Genomic DNA, 373 nt, shown 5'->3' with positions numbered 1-373 from the left:
GCGCGCGCACACACACACTCACACACAGACACGCACACCCAGGCACAGACACACCCAGCGATATATACACACATACACACCCAGACACAGACACGCACAGATATACACACACACGCACACAGATGCACACGCACACCCAGGCACAGACACAGATAGACACACGCAGATACAGACACACACACACCCAGGCACAGACACGCACGCATACACACTCACGCACACACCCAGATACACACACTTCCCCCCTGGCACACACACGCACACACCCAGATAGACACGCGCGCGCGCGCACAGACACACGCACACCCAGGCGCACACCCAGATAGACACGCGCGAGCGCACAGACGCGCAGCCACACGCACACACGCGGCCC

Source organism: Alligator sinensis, unplaced genomic scaffold, assembly GCF_000455745.1.
Source record: "Alligator sinensis unplaced genomic scaffold, ASM45574v1 scaffold93_2, whole genome shotgun sequence".
In the NCBI taxonomy this organism is placed as follows: Eukaryota; Metazoa; Chordata; order Crocodylia; family Alligatoridae; genus Alligator; species Alligator sinensis.
Note: the sequence above shows the minus strand (reverse complement) of the source record.